This window comes from Pantherophis guttatus, chromosome 2 (assembly GCF_059756535.1).
Source record: "Pantherophis guttatus breed Tessera chromosome 2, ASM5975653v1, whole genome shotgun sequence".
In the NCBI taxonomy this organism is placed as follows: domain Eukaryota; kingdom Metazoa; phylum Chordata; class Lepidosauria; order Squamata; family Colubridae; genus Pantherophis; species Pantherophis guttatus.
Window position 1 is genome coordinate 170,345,335 of NC_142064.1, and position 21,600 is coordinate 170,366,934.

A 21,600-nucleotide genomic window follows, 5' to 3' on the forward strand; every position below is an offset into this window, starting at 1 on the left:
GCCATGAATAAGCAGCGTGCCTAGGAGATCCATCTGCCAGGACCTGATTGGGTCATCTAATGGGGGCATTCATTGAAAAACCTTCTATATTCCAAAGAAAGCTTTTCACAAAAGAAGCCATCCGCCTCTCCTTTCTTGTCCTCCCCTCCTTGTCTGATGAATTTTTTAGCCTGTCTTCTGCTGCCTGCTGCAACTCAGCTGCCTCCATGGGAGACCCTGGGCCTCCCTTATTGTGCCACCCAGATCTTTAGAGAGCCACAACTCTCCCCTCCCCCTTTCCCGGTTCTTAAACGGCAAACTGGAGCCTGATTAAAGCCCACAGAGGCCTCTTTGTCACCCCTAACCCAGACCTGTGTCAGGCTTTGGCATTCATTGCAGAAGGATTCTGGCTGGGGTCACCCCTCCACAAAAGGGGTCAGAGAGGAAATTAGCAGCCCATGAAGCATTAGCAAAGCCTTTGGCGTCCACTCTACTGGAGTGTGCAAATAAAATGCCCCAGTGGGATTGCTTCATTTCTAATAGGCCCTACTGCTGTGATACAATGGTTTTACTCCTTCTGAACATCATCCTGTGTTCCAGTGCTACTAATGTGATGCAGCATAGCCACTTTGGCAGAGCCTGCTGGAGCTATTTTGCATCACTTGGAACATGGGGAGCTCAGTTATGCTTTGTGCATCAAAGGCTGATCCTCACAGTCACATTTTACTCTCCCATCATTGGCTGGGACTGAACGGAGCTCTTGCGACTTGCTCTGACTGCTTGTTATTCTGTTGGAAATACCAAAAAGCACTTACTCTGCAGTGGCCTTCATGTTTATTCAAATAAACCAGGGCCGAAGAGGTAGATATGTTTCATGCTTGTGAAACAATCTGCAATGTACACACCTTGTTTATCTCACATATGAAAAATGTGTCTGAGAGACATTGCTCTCTTTATAAAAACTACTCAAAGCAGCATACATGGGGATCTCCAACAATTTCCTATCTATGAATTGATATCTTGTTAGTTTATTGAAAGCAAATAGCAATCAAATAAAGAGCTATACATTACAAAACGTTTAATCACCATCACCATCTTGCTAAGTACTTAGAATAATGTTTGGCATATTTCATACACTATGGAAATATAATACATAAAAACCAGTAACATCACAACAGGGTTGCTTTGCTGCTATAATCATTATACTGTAGTTTTTCCAAGCAACTCAGTCCTCCTGGCTCTCTCTACATATATAGTCATGCTTTATATTTTTGTTGGCATTATTTTGATAGCTTGAATCTATTTCATTCCAGAAAAAGGCAGCAGAATCAGAAGCAACAGGGACTCAGAAGCTGCCAAGAATTAGAAGAATGTCCCAGATAACTGCAGAGGAAGCAGAATCCAGGTGCTCCTTCCACTGAGCAATTGTCCAATCACTTCTCTATTGATTAATGGAAGAATAGTTCTCCTGGAACTGCTAATCAATGCAAATGTCCCCAGTAACTATAAACTAAGGTCTACAGCTAAAGTAGCCAATATACAATCTTAGAGGAGAAAATGACTCAATTGAGAAACATGCCTAGATTCAGGACAGATCAGCTCTTGTACCATTTTAATACTACTAATCACGAGTGGATTATTGCACTGCTTCTGACATACTTGGGAAGTTTGATTTCTTTAATCCCACAGGATCAGAGTAATCATCTCTTTGTTCCCCACCATCCCTGAATGCAAACTCACAGCCACCAGATCTAAAGCTGTGAAGCGAACTCGATTTGAGGGTGGAAAGATATTTAAGTGAGCATGTTGCCTCTTTCAACAATTTTTTTCTGGGATCACAAAGCACAAGCTCAGGAGAAGATACTGTTTATTTAAGGAGTTGTTGATTAAAATAATATGTGTTGTTTCCCCTTCCACCCAAATGTGTCTCATTCTCAGATTCTCAGGATAATTCTCTGTAGTTTTTTTGGCAAAGTTTTTCAAAAGGGGTTTGCCATTGCTGACTTCTTAAGGCTGAGACCAGCTGGCCCAAAGTCACCCAGCTGGTCTTGTGCTCAAGGTGGGATTAGAACTCACAGTCTCCCAGTTTCTAGCCTGATACCTTAAACATTACACCAAACTGGCTGTCATGATGTACATTCACACACAATCTCTTTCCATTCAAATCCAGATCACTGCACAGCCCTGTTTTACCTACTTTTCCTTCTGAATCTTTTAACTGTTCTTGAAGCAATGCAGCAATTATTTCCTCCTGTCCAGGTATCCATATGGGCCTTAGTATTGGCTCTTAACTCTCAAATCCTACATGGAACCCATCCTTGGCTGCCCAAAGAAACCAGACGGGCAGGAAAAGGATTCAGGTGGTTGAGTTCAGGCTACAGAAAATCCAACCTAATCTCTTGGATTCTACAGAATTAGCTAATCCCAGATGACTTCACAAGAAGTTGCCCAGTCATCTCATTAGATTCGAACACATCAAACCACCATCTGTCTGTCTTCTTCTGGTCAGTTATAGCCAGAGACTTTGTAGAGATCCAACCCAGAGTAAATAAATTACCCAATTAGATGGAATAATGGATGGATCAGATTTGTTCCAATTTTTCCCTAAAACTCATCTTTGATTCTTCCATTCTTATCATTCACTAGAATAAAGCATAGCAAGCTATGCAGCCTATGCTGACATGCTGTCACATTAACATAGATGAGACCAGTTCATACTTTTTATCATTTATTCTTGCTCCATTCTTAATTAAAGCTACACCTTCATTTCCCTTTCATTCATTCATTCTATAGCACAAAATCAGAAGACATAGATTCAGATCTATTACATCCTTCTGCTGCTTCTTAGTTTTACAACTAAGAAAAAGTCCTTCATTTCAATAATTAATTTATGCTATTTGTATGCTATTAATTTATACTTTTGTTAGGAGACCAGTAATTTCATCACTGAATTCTTTAAGAATTCTCAGGTGGAGGCCATCCAGACTTGGTGATTTGTTTCTGTATGCTGTCTCAAGATGTTTTGCAATATCTTCATCTGCTACTTTAATTAGCGTTAGTTGTTCCAATTCATTCCCTGAAAAAGTCAATACTGGGCCAGGTCTCTGTCTCTTCTGTGGTAGCAGAGACTTTATACATTCCTTGAGCTTCTCATTCATTCTGTTGCTATCTAATGGCTGAACCATTGCTCTGGACTTTTTCCATTCAAATACATTTAAGTTTTTAATATTTCCTGTTTTTTTACCTCAAATTGTTTTTTAGGATTCCTTATATTACCCTACACTTTTTCTGCTTCTCTTTCTGCTCTGTGTTAGGACACATTTTAATGAAGCCATCTTAATTTTGACAGCTTCTTGGATGTTGGTTGACCCTTCATTACATTGGCAAAACATTACAGTCGAGCCTCAATGATTGTACTTTTAAATATCCTTATGAGGATATTTAATTATTTTGATCAGTGGTGGTATTCAATTTTTTTTTACTACTGGTTCTGTGGGCGTGGCTTATTTTGTGGGTGTGGCTTGATGGTCATGTGATGTTGGGTGTGGCTTAGTGATCATGTGACTGGGCAGGTGTGGCTTGGTCATGTGACTGGGTGGGTGTAGCTGGGTGGTCATGTGAGGGTGGGTGTGGCTTGGTGGTCATGTTCTCTATAGGGCAGTCTTTGCTTGAGAATCCTAGTGAATCTGTGTCTTGAATCAATGCTATTATGCCGTGATTGTATGGACAATTAATGGCCCTGGTTAAATTCCTAAAGGACAGGTAGTCGCCACCTCCGCCTGTCGCTCCAATTGGGGGGGGGCAGTGGCGGTGGGCGAAAGGTGAGCTCCAAGTGGTGGGGAGGGGGGCGCAGCTGCAACCTCGGCAGCTTTGGGAGACATTAGCCCAGTGGGGAAGGGAGTGGCGGCCTGGCAAGCTTTGTGGCTACGTGGCTGCGAAGCTTGCTGGGCCACCCCCCCATCTCCACCATGGCTGAAACCCTGGTGGCATCAGGAGATGCTAGCCCAGGGGGAGGGGGCTGCCGGCACAGCAAACTTTGTAGCCACGCGACTGCGAAGCTTGCCAGACTGCCCCCCGTCCCTGCTGCGGCTGCAACGCTGGCAGCTTTGGGAGACACTGGCAGCGGGGAGGGGGCTGCCGACCCAGCAAACTTCGTAGCCACAAAAAAGCTGCTGCCATCGCTGCCATGTTCTTCACACATGCACATCCCATTGTACTTGCAAAGAACATGGTGGCAACTAACATGGCAGGTGGGGTGAGTGAGCAGCAACCGGGGGACCGTTTTGGGGGCATGGCCAGCTGGCCATCGTTTTGCAACCTTGGCCAAATTTCCGCCAACAGTTCGTGCGAACCAGTGCGAACCGGCTGAATACCACCTCTGATTTTGACTTTTCCTTTCAATCTCTTTTTCACCAGTCTGTTTATTTACCAGATTATATATCTGGCCATCTTATGCAACATAATTTTGAGTGGCTCAAAAACAACAATAACTGTAATAAATGCAGGAAAATCAACATAGAAAACTTCCAGACCTCCAACTGCTACCCTTCTCCATACATCCCTAAAAAAACTTTCAGGGATCCAGACTCACACTACCCCAGTGCTTATGATAAAATGCAGGTTTTTACTGTTTTTCAGAGGGTTAGGAGGGTTGGGATCTGCTGAATCAAAGGGTCAGCTATTGAGAAAGCATGCTGTCTAGATCCCATTAGATTACAACAATTGAGGAAAAGGGCCTGAATCACAGCCACCATATCAGACCTACGTAAATCTCCTCAGGGAGAGGCAACCCTCAAGATAATCTGGTCCTGTGCCAAACAGGGTTTACGGGTAATAATTGACAACTTGAATTGCCCACCTGGAAAGAAACTGGAAGCCAGTACAATTCACACAGCAGTGGTGTAACATGGGTGAATTGGGAGGTGCTTAGACCTGTGCGTGCTCTCATTTCCTGGACCAGATGTAATTTCTGGAAAATTTATTCTAAACCTTAGGTTAGTCCCATAAACTTTATTAGAATGGTTAAATGTCTCTGATTATTGACTATCTGAATTTAATTAATGCAGATGAAGACATTTTATGTTTCTTCACAGTTTCCATAGAAACAGAAAGAAAAGAAGCATGAATAAGGATTGTTCATCCTAACCCCGGTAGAACAAAACATACTTTCTTTTTTTTTCATTTATACAAGAGATTCAAGTTTTCTTGCCTCTTTTGAGGACTAACAAGACGATTTTAAAGAATTTTCATGAAATAAAACTATGGCAGATGGTAAGGAAACATACCTTAGTTTTCCTCTATGAGTTCTAAGATTGCCTAGCAATACCTCCTGCTGATTGAATGAAAAAGCCATAAAAATGTCACTATTAAAGATTTTTTTACCCAGTAACAATACAACTCTACCTTGGTGAAAGTACAGAGAATAGAAACACAGCATGTTTTTAATTTGGTTTGGAATTCAGATGGATCATGTTAAAAGCTATATAGGTTTTGGCTTCACCGTCTATCAGATTTTATATTAACTCTAACTTAATGTAAATGTAATGTAAATAATGAGGTTTTCTTGAACCTTGATTATGAATCTATCATTTGATTGTAACAATGTGGAAAAGAGAACAATAAATAAAACGACTTATTCATATTACTTCCATTTTCATATAATTTCTGTATCAATTTCAGACTTTATAGTTGCTGTGACAACTATGGATCTGTTCCAATCCTTTAATAATCCTTTGGTTATGGAGGAATATTTTCCTAATTTTAGTTTCATGGCTGTATAGGAAGAGATTGACTATCGAAGTCAGATCATTGAGGATTTAGTTTGGGACTTCCTTCCACATCTTCAAGGATGGAAAACTTCCTACTGGAAGCTGATGAATTTTTCAGAATACTGAGGAATTTGTCAGTTAATATAGCTCACACTTCTTTTTAAGCAAGAAAGGAAAAAATATTTGGAAGAAATATCATTTTTTAATTATAACAAGTTGGCAATAAAGTTGATATAAGTTAGGGTTAGGTTAGGGTTGTTGATAGGAATGAAATAACTGGGTACAATACCACCTCTTTAAATATATTGACAATATATTTATTTTACTGGTCCTTTGTTGTCCAAAAGGCTATCAGAGTCTGGACCTATTCAGTGCAATCCCAATAATATGACCTTAATGATAAGATAGTCATAATAATGGGAGTGGTTATGTGACCTATAATAGTTATAGCTGCAATAAAAAAATAATCACATCAGCCAGTTTACACATGATGCATGGATCTGTAGGTATCATAACAGAAACCTTCTTGAAGCTGGCCAAACTCTTAACTGACAACTTATTGTGCTTTCTTGATATGTACCGAATTCTCTGCTGAGATTGACATCTGGACTGATTTAAGAAGGTTAGTGGGGAAGAAGCTCAGCCTTTCTATGGTGATGCCAGTCTTTTGGAACATGCCATCCCAGTGGGCATCTACTATTCTACTCCCTTACTGCCTCCCCTTGTACAGCAGTATTCTATCCAAACCAAGCAACCAAAAAAAAAAACCAAAAAACCAAAAACAAAACCAGAACAAAAACAAAAACCCAACCTTTGAAAGCAGGGGAGGGGGGAATTAGAGCTGCTACTACTACTATCCCTTATCTCATATCTACTAACATACAGCAGCACAGTTGAACCTCAAATCTTCTCTCCCAGAATTCCTCTAGGTCTACCCAACTTCTTGTCTTAATGTTGCAGCTTGGTAAGTAATGCAGTCTCCACATATCTTCTGTGAGGTGCTTTACTTGGCAACCACCTGCTAATCCAGTGAGAGAGAGCTCCAACTTTCTATGCTGCTTTTCTGACACACTTAAAGAGAAAATATGAAAATAAAAATGAAATAAATTCTATGATGTCTTCTCCTAGTCCTGTACTGAGAAATATGACTAGTAGAGCCAACTCTTTCTTTCCCCAACTCTGTAAGGAGTTGAACTAATTTTACAGTAGCTAGACAAGAGAAGGGGAAGATAATATTTTTAAAAACCCTTTTAACTTTATGTAGTCTTTATGTAGTCATGAAAATATTCAATTATGGAAAGATAAAAATACAAAGTTTTTCAAATCACAAACATCTTTTTAAAAAAATCCTCCGATTGTGAAAAGATTAAGGAAAATATAAATCTGGGAAGATCACAAGATGATACCAGTCTGCTCCAAAGTAGCATGAGAATAATTTAATGGTTTATATTATTATTATTACATTATATTAATTTTGTTTATTCTGCTTTATATTTGCACATCAGCTAGAGTTCCTTAGGATTCAAGTGGTTGATAAGTTTTATTAATGTGTATGTAAATAAAATAAAGTAATTAATCTTTTTCTTGGGTTTTTTTTTTTTTTTGGCTACATTTGGCCTCTTCGGTCTATTCCCTTTGATGTAAAAATAGCATAAGATATTTGTGTAATCATTTAGTGCCTAGTTCTGGCTGATTTCCCAGACTGAGGCAGAGGGCTACATTAAAAATACTGATGCTGGCTGATTTTCCCAACTTGAAGGCTCAGAATGTTATATGAAGCAACCCTGATAAAAACCAAAGAGAAATTGTGCAAACAAGTTTGTGATTTTAATTTCTAACTATCAGAGAAATCCAAGAGAAATAATATCCACATGTCTTTTGTTTTTTTATGTATAAATTTTGATGTGGAATATTTTCTGGACATATCCAAATAATCAAATGTAAGTTCAACTAAATTCTTAGCAATGGAACTTCCTAGTAAGACTATTTAAGAATGCAATGGCTATTGGAATTTAACATTTACAGGCTGTTCATTGTTAGTATATGATCAAAGTGTAATGGCTATCAGTATTTGACAGGTGACTTTTTTTACAAATGTTACATTTAAATTTTTTAACCTGTTAGAATAGACAGATGTCTAATTTGATTCCATCCAAATTTTAACACTGTTTTTTTCTTAAATTCAAATTCAGTGTAGAATATTTAACTGGTTTTTACATTTTTGAAATGAAATCCAGGTCCAACTTTGCTTTCTTTGTATTATAGTGTAAAACATATGAGCAGCATCAAATGCTAAGGCATTAATTGCACCATCTCCCAGTGTAGGAATAGACCACATTTAGTTTAGCTAAATGTAATGTACATTTTATATTTTATATTTAATGTATTTTATTTTATATTGTATATTTTATATTTAATGTAAATATATGTAAATATAATGTAAATAAAAAGGGACACAATGGCTCAGTGGCTTAGACACTGAGCTTGTCGATCGAAAGGTCGGCAGTTTAGCGGTTTGAATCCCTAGTGCCATGTAACAGAGTGAGTTCCCGTTACTTGTCTCAGCTTCTGCCAACCTAGCAGTTCGAAAGCACGTAAAAAAATGCAAGTAGAAAAAATAGGGACCACCTTTGGTGGAAAGGAACAGCGTTCCGTGCACCTTAGGCGTTTAATCATGCCGGACACATGACCAAGGAGATGTCTTTGGACAGCGCTGGCTCTTCGGCTTTGAAACGGAGATGAGCACCGCCCCTTAGAGTTGGGAATGACTAGCACATATGTGCGAGGGGGAACCATTACCTTTACCTTTAGTCTTGCTATTTGGCTATGCTAGTTAGAACTTACAAAAGTAATTCAAAACTCTGAAAGTTACCAGTATGTCCAGCATTTGTAAAACAGGTTTTTCTAATGTTGGACATAGCAACTTAATTTTTATCTCCACATTAATGGTTAGCAATCCAAATGGACCAATGAAGCAGTCAAGGTCAGCATTAGCAACCTCCAATCTCATGTAGATTAGATTTTTACTCTGATTTTTTTTTTCTGTGATGCTTTGAAAGGAGATGCTATTTGAATATAGATTTTGAGAAAGATAAAATAATGAAACACTAAACTCTTCCTTCCTTATTCCACATGTCATGTCCTTTCCCTCTCACCTCTCATAGTTTTGAATTGTACTAGAAGTAGGACAATGCACATTTTACTTTATATAATGTTGCTATCTTGCTGTGCTGTGCTAATATTTTATCTTTATCATGCTGCCTCCAACACTAAGTAATGTCGGAAACATATTACTTCTGTGAAGAAATAAGTGCCTAGCTAAATGTGATTGATCTTAAAAAGCTAAGAAGGTTGGAACCAGTTGATACAGTATTTGGATGAGAGAATATCAAGAAATTCCAGGCTTGTATCCTAGGCTGAGAAGTCATCAGACTAAGAAAATCTCTCTTTTTTTTTTTTTACCAAGAAAACTACATGGATATATCTATGGAGTCACCAGGAGCTGAATTTGATTTAAAAATGATTTAAATTCAACGAAGATGAAACTAGCAGTTGTGGACAGAGGTGACTGCCGATACATTGTAATGGATAATATTTTTATCTTCTATTCATTTATTCTGTTTTAATGCAGACTAACTTCTAGCGTATTGAAACAAGCATGTAATGGTACAGTACCTTAATAAGCTTTATGTTTGGATGAAGTTCCTGCATTTCCAAGAAGGAATGCAAACTGAACCAATATTCTGAGATTTTCTGCAACCTTAAAGAGAATGGCAACAAAGTACTAGCTGGCTGGCAAGAAAACATCCATATGCCACTTTGTGAGGACTCTCCTAGACCTGAAATCCCAGAAGGTACGTAAAAATTAAGAACATGGCTGAATAAATAGAAAGAATTTAGGAGAAAGTGCATGCTTTTTGGATCGAAAAATAGGATATGGATTCAATTAATAAATAAGATGTCCTAATCAGTTGTGCTGGGTAACAACTTTTTGCAATTCCTGCTCTGAATGTTTATGGGAGTTAAATGCATTTCTGCTCCTGTCCCTGCTCTTGGAAGATGCAAATGTTCTTTTCTTCAAAAGATGAAATATTAAGTCTTGTTGAATTAAAAAAAAAAAGAATTACAAGTTTGGAAACATATAGCTCCATCTTTCATTCCTAGTCAAAACAAAATGGGTTTGGAAAGTAGCAGATTTTAAAAAAACACTTCACATTTTAAAATCTCCAAGCAAGACAAGATGTAGGGCAGCTGGTTTGCCTCATTTGCTGCTTAGGTATATTGTCAGAAATAATTTTATAGCTCAATGCCTTTCTTGCCACTTCACTACTTAATAATTCCTCTATTTTTTTTTAGCGCTTCTTGGGACTCTCCAATAAGCAATCATTATAAGCCAACTGCTGGTGTTTTCTTTTCTTGAGCAGCAACTAATAGGAGCACAATTTCCCCATCCCTGTACTAACCCCTTGAAAAAGAAAGATTTAGCAGGCTCAGGCTGATATTCACATAGATTTTAAAGTAATGCAGTCATTAAATGTCTGGCATTAAAGCCATGGAACATAGAACACTTCTTAAATAACAATGCTATAGATATTTGGAGCCTAGAATGAAGTCCAAGTTTGCATTAGCTGGGATACATAATACTCAGCAGAATGCTAGACACTTGAGATACGGAGTGGCTAATTCTACAGTACATTACATTTTTGTTATCATTTGAGGGGAAACTGGTGCATATTGTTCACAGCACATTTATTATATCTTCCATTACCTATTGTATTTATTTCTTTATGCTCTTTGGATTATGCTACGTATTGAGGTATCTTAAACCTGGATTACTTATATGTCATTCTCCCAAAATGGCATTTAGAAATCATTTTGATTCATTGTAATAACGCACAACATTCACATACAATTGGGGTCCTCTGTGGCTGAGAACAGTAAGCAAATTCCTGTAAAGGATATTCATAGGATTTCATTGAATCCATCCACATGTAATCTTGTAACCATAGGCTGGGAATGCTTAATGAGGTCAATTAAAACTTAGCTACAAAATCTGTGTAAACTCAGATTCAGCGTACCATGTGAGCTCAGAAAATGATTAATTAAGTAAAAGTTCAATTTCTACCTTGTAGGTAAAGAGCAAAATTCATTTTTTTTACTTCCGGTTCTGTGGGTGTGGCTTGGTGGGCGTGGCAGGGGAAGAATACTACAAAACCTCCATTCCACCTCACTCCAGTGGAATACTGCAGGGCATACTGCAAAAACCCCATTCCCTTCCCACTCCTGGGGAAAGGATATTGCAAAATCTCCATTGCCACCTCACTCTGGGGCCAACAAGAGGTGGTATTTGCTGGCTCTCTGAACTACTCAAAATTTCTGATACCAGTTCTCCAGAACCTGTCAGAACCTGCTGAATTTCACCCCTGGTAAAGAGTCTTTAGCAAATGTCCAGAAGTTAAAGATAAAAGGGAGACTAGGAAACCTACCAGTGGAAATATTTCATTAAATAGGAATCAGGTTTTTGCAAATACTGGACATGCACAATGAAAGCCGTGACAAACAAGTCAAGAGACAGGAAAGTGCCAAATTAACCCCCATGCAACACAATTTTTCAGAAGAGAAAACATATGAGAAGAAGAAATTCTTGTAATGTTTAGCCAAGTGCTATCAGTTTTGAGGCATGGTAAGCAAAGAGAGAAAGATGACGATTATCCATTTTCCATAGTTGACCATTTAGACTATTACAGAAGAAAGAGCAAGAGGAGTCATCCTTAGGTTTAACTCTATCCCAGAATAAATTAAATGTAGAAATAATATCTATTTACAGATAAACTACCTGATAACTTCAGAATATCTCAGAAGAGAAATGATCCACCACAGTTATGCAATTGCTGGAGAGCAGATGTGCAATTAAAACCCAGAGAATGAAAGGGTATCATAGGTAAAAGAAAAGACTGCTTTGGGGCCAATGTACCCCTGATACTGTACTAGTAGAAGATTAACCAAAATAATTGTCTCTCTTTTATGTCAAAATATGTCTCAAAAAGGCCAACCCTTAGCAATTATTTCTTCTTAGTGCAAGAATTTGAACTTCAAATCCTATTCCAACCAATCCTACAATTCTTCACTGTTATGCTTAGGCTCAATTTGTCCTTGGAGTAACTTTATTCATTTTAATATCTTCAAGATCAACATCAGAGCAGCAAATGGTTCCATGGATGACTGTAAAAATGTTTTTGGAGAGCCAGAGTTTGTTTTCTCTGCCAAGTAAGTACTGTTTCTGCCAAATATTTTGCTGCTTTAAGCGGTTCTGTGACTGACTCTGCCATTATTTTACAAACTTAGTTGGAATAGCCATTGAATGGATGAAGACCAAAGTTAGAATGTCTACAAAGGAAGCTGTGTGAAAAGGGATTGCCTGGAACTACAATTCAGCATAAATGAATCTATCAGATGAATCTATGAGAAGCCTGGCCATGTATTGCATAAGAAATATTTTTCTCAGCATGACCCTGCTTCAGAAAAGTCTTAGTGAAGTGTGAGAATTAGCAAATACCTTCTTAAAAGAAAGTATTTTATGAGATGAGATGAGATGAGATGAGATGATGAGATAAGATACTGAGAGGTTCAACATAGTTATAAATGCTAGAAAACAGGGCATAATTCTTCAGAGTTGTTCTAGAAGATAGGACAAGAGACAATGAGTTTAAATTGCAAGGAAATACATTTTGATCAGATATCAATAAAAGTTTCCTGGCTATAAGAGCTTTCGACAATGGAACAAACTACTCATGAGGCTCTCCTCCTGTCTAAACTCCAGCATATGATTGATTCTGAACTAAAGTAGTGGATTCCTGAATTGAGGAGAAGCCTGGACCATCTGTCCATTAAGCCCATCTGTTCTATGAACTTTTAATCGAGCAGGCCATACTTACCTCAGAATGTGGAGAATGTTTGTTTCTTTAACTTTGGAAACAATTTCTTCTATTTCATACATTTTAAATTTAGGAAAAAAATTAGGGGAATTCCTGCTATGTCTGTCTCTAAACAGTGAGCAATATACCAACTTCTCCTTTACATACGCATCTAAAATCTGCCAATTTATTTTTTCCTCTATAGTTACTTTTTTGTTTTATTAAATATGGCTATTAAAAAGCAGCTATTGTGAAGGACTGTTCTTCTTTTTGAACAAAAGTTGGAATAAAATATGTGCTTAATACATTCTAAACATTAATTTTAACTACTTGTACAGGTTAAATATATCCAGATTTCTTTAAAATTCCCAGCAGCTGGAAGTTCAAAGCAAAGTGCATACTTCAATAAACATTTGACATCTGTTTTTTAAATAGCTTGCTTTGTAATAGTATTGGCAATGGTGAGGTATGACTATCTAAATCAAATGGATAATTCCTCCCATCAAAAAGTCTGGCAATACCTAAAGCACAGTAGACATTTAATCCTTTTTGGAGCGCACAAAACTTCCATCAGCCTTATCATTGATCCATGTTACAGAGAAGTGCCATTTACAACGAGCTACATCATTTATGATAAGCTGCACTTCTGACCAAACCAACAGTTATTTTGGAAATCATGCACAGCCTCAAAGACTTCAGTTCAAACAAACTGGATGCCGCCTACGGAAGGTTCAGCCTGAGGTCTTGAAGAGGGCATTACCTGCTTCTGAAAGGCTATAACGATGTCTGTTCTACCTGAATTGCCCATCTTACAGGAGCAATTCACAGGAGATAATATTTCCACTGTAATTTGTAAATTTACTCAGGTATGATTAAAACACAGATTTACATAAGCAATGTTACAGTTTCAGTGCTGATAATGTCTAATTCAGTAACACAAGCTGTTTTCTCTCTCTCTCTCTCTCTCTCTCTCTCTCTCTCTCTCTCTCTCTCTCCGCGCGCCATATTAAAAATGATATGATAATAAAAAATGAACTTGCATTTTCTCATGCTTACAGATCCCTTGAGGGCCCTTTCTCATTTTAATTGTTTTAGTATTAGGAAGAGAGACATCTTCTGATGGGAGATTTTTCATCTTCAACTCTTCATGAGACCAGCAAAAGAAGAAATGGAACCTCCTTCCTCACTATTTTGCCAGCATTGCATTTGCACCAGAATAAACTGGTGATGTGCCATACCGTATGGAGCATCCTTTATTTTTCTTATTTGAGCAGGTCTTTTTTCCCACTATTTATGCTGGGGGGGGGGTTGGATTTTGAGGTACCTTTCTAAACATGTACAGTAATCTAGCTGAACTAGTGTTTTGCATAATTTACAACTATTTTGGAAAGATTATGAGCCTCCTTCCAACTTTCTTATTACCAAATCCTTGTTTTTAATACTTTCTTTTGAACTAAAACATGACTGTATTGGACTTCCTAGGCAATGTCCCACTAAAGATAGAGTCTTTTATAACATCTAGATCTGAACATTTGAATCTGAACAATTTATACTTAATTAAAGTCACCCATTATCAGTCCTTTAGTGAAGAAGAAGGGCGGTTTTTCAATTTGATAAATAAATAAAATAAAATAAATTCTCCTTTGAATTTACTCTTTGATCTCTTTCTCTAACCCAGCGCCCCCTGAGCATTTTGCCAGTACCAAATTATTTCAGAGTGACGTTGTCAGCCATAGTGATTTCCTGATGGTATCTAACACTGCATTTTATACCCCAAGGTATCACTGAAAACTTCTGAGGTAATTTTCTTTATCCTTTCTAGAGTATGCTTTCATAAGTGCATTTGATCAACTTGCTAATCTTTCATTTAAGGTCAGAGGTTTCAATATTAGCATTAAACTTATTCTTAATCCCTCTATTCAAATACATGTAGCATGTTCATTTGAACAGCTATAATTTGTTATGCGCACAAACCTACTTTTACCTCCCTTAGTCTCAGCATCAAAAACATTGTCATCCTGATTCCTACGCAATTATTCTTCCCATGCTGTTCACTCCCCAGCTTCTGTGGGTTTCTACAGGACATCTGAAATGGCTGTTGTTAATTTAAGCACCTTTATAAGGACTCCACTAACCAAATCTGCTTTTTAGAAGAAGGATCTGCTGCAATTGTTGGTTTGAGTGCTTTTGGGAACAGAAGGATGTGCTGGATATAAACAGAACTAAAATGAACAAGTAAAGCTCCGTGAACTCTGCAGCAATCCCAGGAAAACATAACTGCTATTAACCTCACCCTTGGAACAAGAACACACAAATGAACCTCCAGCAATATCTTTTCTTCTTGTTGAACAAGATTGATTGAAAAACAAATGGGTGCAAATAAAGCATGAAATTAGATTAAAGCCTCTCAGTTGGGGCTGCCAGCATTGAAATCATGAATTGGGTAGGCTTTTATAGAAGCTGAGGCACTATGAAAAAGTGTGTGCCAATGGCCCTTCCTGGTGCCCACATTATTATAGTTTGGGATCATTTATGAAAATACAGTACGAAAAGCAGATGGCTGGCAGTTTCAAGGAGAGCTTAATTTTAACTACCCCGAACAAAGCAGAGTGACAGATAATTTCCAGCTTCCCAAATTTAAAAAGTGCTTAGTAGAACTTTTCTTTCAAAATAATCATACAACAGAGCACAGTCCATGCCTTCTATTTATGGAAAAATAAATAAGGAAAGGCTGAAATGTCTGGTTAAAAGCAAGGTGGATCTTTTACGGACATTCCACAACAACAGAATCAACAAAGGCAGCTTGTCATTGTCCGGGAGCAATATAACTGTTCAAGTATCCTCCTGCTTGAATATTTGCAATCTATCCAGTATCCCTTTGATAGGCCAATTATATAACACAAAAAGGAGTAGCAAAAGCTTTGTCCAGCCCATCTAGACAGACATTTTGCCAAAGTGACACATTAAATGTTAGTAGCTTTGGTGGATGTTTCTATCTCTTCAGGGACAACAATCCTTTTGAAATCCTTGCTGGCCTTTCCACAGCAAGTGAACAAGTGAAGTGCTGGATTAGACTGCAGAAGCTGAGACTGTGTAAACGATGTATAAGTAGTCCTAGACCCGTGATGGCGAACCTAAGGCACGCGTGCCACAGATGGCACGCGGAGCCATATTGGTGGGCACGCGAGCATTGCCCTAGCTCACCTCCAGCATGTATGCGTGCGCTGGCCAGCTGATTTTCGGGCCTTCTAGGCCCACCAGAAGTTGGCAAATGGACTGTTTCCGGTCTCTGGAGGGCCTCTGGGGGGGGAGGCTGTTTTCGCCCTCCCCAGGCTCCTAGAAAGCCTCTGGAGCCTGGGGAGGGCGAAAAACGGGCCTACTGGGTCAATCATGCCATCACATGCCAAAAGCGGAAGAAGCACGGGGGGGTCGCATGTGCATGCGGGGGGGAGGGCACATAGAATTATGGGTGTGGGCGCACACACACGCATCCACCCCGCACTCCCCCTGCTTTTGGCACGCGATGGCAAAAAGGTTAGCCATCGCTGTCCTAGACCATTCATTTAGTGATTGTTCGAAGTTACAACGGCACTGAAAAAAGTAACATGATCATTTTTCACACTTGTGACCATTGCAGCATCCCCAAGGTCACATGTTCAAAATTTGGACACTTGGCAACTGACTCACATTTATGATGGTTGCAGTGTCCTGGGGTCATGGGATCCCCTTTTGCGACCTTCTGATAAGGAAAGTCAATGGGGAAGCCAGGTTCACTTTACAACGGTGTTACTAATTTAACAATGGCAGTGAGTCACTTAACAACTGTGGCAAGAAAGATCATAAAATGGGGCAAAATTTACTTAACAACAGTCTCACTTAGCAACAGAAATTTGGGGCTCAGTTGTGGTTGTAAGTTGAGGACTATCTGTAGTAGGACTGAGAGAATATTTATTTTGTCAATATAGGGGACAGAAGGAGGAGTCAGGACCAGGTTACCTATAGGACACATGATAAACTGCTTTTGCACTATGGCAGAACATCTTTGTGGAAAGATTCCTGGCTTTATTCAGATTCTGTTATGCTGCTAATTGGGAGGAGGAGACATGAAGATAAGCCAAACCAGAGGCAGCCATAAGTGCTTCAGGAATTTGGGCTGGCCTCAGTAGTGTGCCAAAATGTCTGGATAACAGATGCACATTTTTAAATCACTGATGTGTACTAGGGCAAGAATTATCATAGATTTGTTTTTCCCTCACACATTTCCTACTTCTCTTGTATTGACTGTGTATTTGGGGTGGGTTATTAAATGTACACATGTATTGTCTGAGAAATGTATTTAGCACCTTGTAAATAACAACTGACTGCAGAATGTAGAGCTTGTATGAAAGTTCTGAGACAGGATTTGCAATCATATGCATTTTTACTCAAGTATAAGGTTTCACAATGTATTGAGGAGCACAATGAATAGATCTTAAAAACTTTGTTAAATAAATCATCTTCCAACTGTACCTGTGAAACGATGCATTTTTGGTTAGAATTAAGTCACTAATATGGATTACTATATATCTGTAGATGTATCTTAGGGCTTGAGACAGACAATGTATTTAGGGCTGGGAGGAAAGACGGGGAGAAAAGCAAAAGTAAATTAGCCAATTTTATGCACTGCACTATGTGCAGTATGCTGGGTAGCTCCTGTCCAAAGAATCTTCTTTTTAGAACATTCAGATATGATAATTCTGTATCAGGAACAATCAATAGTAGAGAGGTTAACACCCTCCATATGACCAAAAACCACAGGATTCATCATATTTTTTGTGTTAAGATAACTTTGTTGATTGATTTGCATGTTGTTGGTGGGTGGGTATTTAGTGACTGTAAAATGGAATGATCTATTTTGACATCTGCCAAATGCCATATTGATTAATTGTGCTTCTAATTTCCTTTTTAAAAAATTAATTTAGTTGTTTTATTATTTCCTGATTTAATTTTTTTCCTAACCACCCAGTCACAATAGCAAGATGCTAGTAAGACTGAGTTCTGTTATTAACTACATAAGATAATGTTGCACCAAGCTTCATAATCATTTCAAAGCACAATATTAAGCCCATAAATGATTCCATTTCCTACTAAAGTTATTTATTTATTTGTCTATTATTTGCTACATTTTTAGGGCATTCTGACCTTCTTTCAAATGTTGCAGGAGTAGGATGAGTGCCACTCAGCCTTACTCTCAAGCTTAGATCTTGGAAGGGTAGTCACAAATCCTAATTATATTTCAGAATGGTATCTAGAAGCACAATTAGATTAATGCATAATTCCCTCAACCAATGTGAATCTGTTCAATGTATATAATATATCAGAAAAGAATTAAAATATATTATGTTGCTATACTAAGGTCTAGTATATATAGTAAAACAAAAATATCAATATGAAGAAAGGGCTTAACTGAATGAACTGAAAGCAGAATCAAGCCAGACGATTTTCATTGAACTGTGGCGCATCTCATTTTAAAAGTTTACCTCACAGCTATCTGACTTATAGTTAGACTGCCTGAAGAAAATTAGGTTATTTTTTTAAATTTCTGTCTTATGACTAGCTTCTTAGAAACTGCTATTCTGAAATAGTTATACAGTTTGTAAATCATTATTTATTTTTATCTGGAGAAGAAGGAAAATCAAATCCTCTCATTTTATAAAATAAAATGATTTATTTCGGCATCAGATGTGGTCTCAGTTCACCTCAAGTTATGCCAAAACAATTTGGCATTAGAATAATAATATGGAGCAGAAAGAAAGAGGCATATAATAGTGCACAATCTACTTAAAATTCAAATTAAAAAATAATTTGCATGGGAGTGTTAGGGAGGAGAACAGAAGTCGGTTGTCAAGGACATCCACACCTTCTTCCCTGCCTTCCAGCTTCTGGCAAGATGTCCTATTGTAGCAAAGTAGCTATGTCAATGCACAAAATAAAAATAGAAAGAAAAAGGCTTAAACCCAAAGACTGAGGTGTAAAAACCTTTGCTTTGTATTTGACAGCAAGCCAGAACCCCTGATGGGTGCCTTCTAACCTTTGGCATGACCTTTAGCTTTCTTCATTGTATAGAAGTTCCATTGTGAAACATCCTTGTTGAAAGCAAGGAGATGATGTAAGCTTACTGAGCACAATTTTGGACAGTAATAGGAGAGACAATATCAAGAAGTTGCTGAGATGCTTTGTTATCCTCTCTATTGGAGCCTGAGTAATATTTGAAATCCAAGTATGGTTTATTGTTTCATGGAAACGAGGGTTGCAAAGTATTTTGTAACCATTCAATCAATCATTATATTGTTCTACCATAACCAATGACAAACATTACAAAAAGATTGTTATAATCAATGATGGTAAATAATTCACTGTCAGGAACATTTCTTGGTCAACTAGCTTATGTCTTTGCTAATGACATTAAAATGACTGCAACCCTTTTAAATATCCTAGAACCCTATGAAGTCTGTGTAAATCACTTGAATAATAACAACAAACATTTCTTTAATTTCTGAGATGAAAAAAATAATGAGACAAATCATCAATTTTTTTTAACCACTGTAGGCTGAATCACAGATGGTTTTGGAAATATTGTCCTCTAAAATTGTTGATGAAGTTAAGTTAAAAACTACAAGCGCTAATCTGGTGAAGTTCTGCAGAAATTTATCTTGAGGGTAATATTATACAACATTATTATTATTATATATATTTGCTTATCTCATGATGGGTTGCTTATCAAATTTTAATATTATATGAAATTGGGAGTGCTCAAAATATCAGAATTAGATTACAACCTAATCCAAACAGGTTAAAATACTAGGCTGATAAGAACAAGATATCTTCCAACAGGGAACAATGTGAAGTATTACATTTAGGGAAGAAAACAAAACTTAGAAAACTACATCAGAGAAGGATTTGGATTGATCATTGACGTCAAGCTAAATATGGGAAGTGATATGAAATAGGTTCTAGAAAGGTCCCAATGCAGTTCTGGATTCAAAGAAACGCTGCCTCAAATATGTGTGATTCCTCCGTACTTTGCACAGTGAGATCACACCTGCACATCACACCCCATAAATATTCAGACTAGAATCAGGATAAGTGGATAACAAAGATTATACAAGGATTTGAGTACATGCCCTGTGAAGACAGGCTGAAGGAATTTCAGATGAGAAAACATTCACTTCCATAAAAATATACCATACAGAAAATAGCCAAGTGTGATTTTTCAATCCCACAGGAGCTAAGATAAGAAATAACAAGTACGGTTACAATTACCTAGCTTTTGTTTAAAAATTAAGAAAAAACTTCTGATGGTAAGATCTGTAGAACAGTATGACAGAGGTTGTGCATTCTCCAGCTCTGGAGATTTTTCAAAATGAGTTGGATTCAAAGACTGTTAATTGGTTTTCCTGCACATTGCAAAGAGTTGATCTAGATGATCCTTTTGGTCCCTTTCAACTCCACCATGATTCTATAGTCTACTGCAGTATACTCATTTGCAGAAAAATATAAAATCATTGAGCACATCTACAGGGCATCTCTTCTTTAAAAAAAAAAAAAGTAAATAATCTTACAGATGAACTTTTTCAAGCAGAATCTACTATCCCTTGGAAAGGAGGACAAATAATCTACCTCTTTCCTAATTTTTGCCAGTTACAGTAACTATTATGATTGCCTATTGTGGCATTCCTTACCAGAATTACTAACCTCCCATCCCTTTAAGCAGGGGTGAAATGCTCCCGGTTTGGACTGGATCGCCCGATCTGGTAGCGATGGTGGCTGGTGGTTCGGAGCACCGGTAGCAAAAATCCCTGCCCCCCCCATGCCCAGCTGAGCCACACGATCATCAGAGGGTTTTTTTTTTACTTTTAAAAGCATTTTTTCTACAACCTCTTCGGCCAAAGAGGTTGTAGAAAAAAAAATGCCTTTAAAAGCCTCTGACGATCCCAGCTGAGTTGCCTGATCATCAGAGGCTTTTAAAAGCATTTTTTTCTGCAACATCTTAAGGTTGTAGAAAAAATGGTTTTAAAAGGTAAAAAAAAAAAGTTGGCCACGCCCACCAAGTCACATTACTCCCCCCAAGTCATGCTCACAGAACCGGTAGTAACAAATTTTACATTTCACCACTGCCTTTAAGAATGGATAATCAAAGAGGATAACAATAACCAAAGAGTTATGAAATAAAACTAGGAGTAATCTTTTCATTTTTAATTCTAAAACTAAGCTTAATCTTCAGTTTTGACCTTTTGAAAGTACTTTAAAAGTAAAAAATACCTTTCTCCCAGGCTATTATTTTTACAAATTTAAATAACCAAGTAAAGTAAGTAGGATTTTTACCAAAAAAACCAAGCATAAGACTGAAGTTCCCCATTCATGTATAGGCTGAATACATATGATTTGAACAAAATTAGGAAAGAGTCCAAATTCAGTCAACTCTAGGCAAATAAAAATAGTCCATACAATTTGTTCTCTAGCCTGTTGTCCTGCCCAGCTCTGATCAGTTAATACATTTGCATAATTGCATTGCTATTAGAAATGAGGCACTGTAAGAGACAAGATAAAATAGATCATATCTCGTGATAATCTACTCCTAACTTTGTGGGAAATATTAGGAACATGCTAAGATGTACAGGAAACTTAACCCCACAATACTGAACAGTTTCCAGTTAATATTTCCACACAGATTGACCAACGTATCCACACTAGCTTTTTAAACAATGCTAACCTTATATCAAGGGAAGAATGTATGAGCAGAAAGACTGGCACTAAAAAAAAATCCTTGCATTAAAAATATACAATAGAAGATTCGTGAATATCATCAGGAGGAAACTCATGCTGGATTTCATAACAGGGTTCATGCACTGTATTGTTCACTTGGAACAATAATTTTACATCACTGAAGTTAATTTAAT

General features: G+C 37.6%; 1 protein-coding gene and 1 long non-coding RNA gene across 3 annotated transcripts in view; one reads left to right on the plus strand and one right to left on the minus strand.

Moving 5' to 3' along the window:
• The window catches only part of NTN1 (netrin 1), a 129,481-nt gene that overhangs the window by 20,545 nt on the left and 87,336 nt on the right, over positions 1-21,600 (minus strand). The gene's annotated exons all lie outside the window — the stretch shown is intronic.
• Positions 9,379-13,205, plus strand: LOC148115427 (uncharacterized). The gene is made up of 2 exons (XR_015732512.1): positions 9,379-9,601; positions 11,935-13,205. It is a non-coding gene; the product is annotated as an uncharacterized LOC148115427 (long non-coding RNA).